We start from the raw sequence: 1,655 nt of genomic DNA on the forward strand, positions 1-1,655 counted from the left end.
CACGCACACACACACACACACACACACACACACACGCACAGGCTGGTAGAGTCACACTCTTGACACTGATCTGTAGACAGGGTCAGCCAGACTGTGTTTGGAACTTTGCAGCATCCAGCTCAGGACTCCCGAGAGGACACGCTGCCATCTCTCCATACACTAGGACCAGAGGGTCACTGGCAAAGGCTTTATGTCATAAAGTCCCCCTGTGGCCTTCAGTGAGTCAGGACCCCTCCCTTCTCCTCTCGCCCCCCTCCCCCCTTCTTTCTCCTGCAGTGGCCCGCCCTCCTCCCTGTAGACCAGCTGCCTTGGCCACCAGCCAGGGCGGAGGCTCAGAGAGACGGTGGGGTTGCCGGAGGCAGGAATGTCCGCAGAGTCCAGGAATGTTTTTACTCCCCACTCTGCTGAGAGGAAAGCAAGCAACGGCCCCTGGGTTTCTTCCTAACCAGGCCAGAGGGCTTTCCTCCTCTTCCTTCAAACGGAGCCTGTGGCTGTAGGCGTCCCTCTTGCCAGCCATGTTTGTGTTTCTGGGTACTTTTATTTCTGTGTCAATCTGGACTTTGACAGCACTGGGGCTCACAGAGGTATCAGGCTCTTAGCTTGGACTCATGACCCTGGGCCCTCGAGGCCCTTACAAACCTGCAGGTGCCTAGACCTGTGAACCTCGGGGGCATTTTCTTCCTTGTGGCTTTAGGGCGTGGTGAAGAGATTGGGATATAGACAAATATTGGAGCACTGTTGAGGGCCCTGGGGAAGAGAAGCCCAAAGTGGCACCTGCAAACCCTCCCTTTGCTGGTTCTCTAGAAAGAGAAAAGTCGGCTTGTGCGCAGGCTGACGGATAACCGGGAGGAAACGTCTTTCTTTTATAACAAACCTGATCACCGAGATGAAACGCCACTCCCGGGTGTGTGAACCGGACTTTTACCCTTTACCAGACAGTTTGGGGCTGTGTGCACTGGGGAGGGGGAGGGAGTGGGGTGGTGGTGGAGCATGTGGCAAGTTGGAGAGATAATAGGAAATCAGTGCCATCAGATTCGACTCCAGGAAGCAGAGGCTCAAAACAGTAATGGCTCCCGAAATGGAACGTTTACCTTTTTTTTCTCCCATTAAAAAATAAATAAATAAATAAACAAATAATCCAAAACTGGCTGGGTATGGTGACCAGAACTGAGGGAGGCAGAGGTAAGAAGTTCTCTTATGTTCAAGGCCAGCCTGGTCTACAGAGTGAGTTCCAGGACAGCCAGGGGTGTTCCGCAGAGAAACCCTGTCTCGAAAAGACAGACACCAACACCAACAAAACCTAACACTGGGTGATGCGAGGCTGGCACAGTAGCTCTGCTGTGCCTGAGCAGAGAGACCATGTTCCTTCCCCCTCAGTGTGGCTGTCCTAGTCCAAAATGATCACCATTACCTGCACATTCGGTGTGTGAACAAGATCAAAACGAAGACAGTAGAAAGATGAAGGACGAAGAACGGAAAGACCAAAGGAAGAGTCAGGGGTTCTAAACGGGATTGGCTAGAATCACTCAAACAGCTATGCTGTGGCAGAAGATGGGAAATGTTTTGTTGTTGTGTCCTTCCTTCCTTCCTTCCTTCCTTCCTTCCTTCCTTCCTTCCTTCCTTCCTTCCTCCCTCCCTCCCTCCCTCCCTCCCTC

This window comes from Mus pahari, chromosome 15 (assembly GCF_900095145.1).
Source record: "Mus pahari chromosome 15, PAHARI_EIJ_v1.1, whole genome shotgun sequence".
In the NCBI taxonomy this organism is placed as follows: domain Eukaryota; kingdom Metazoa; phylum Chordata; class Mammalia; order Rodentia; family Muridae; genus Mus; species Mus pahari.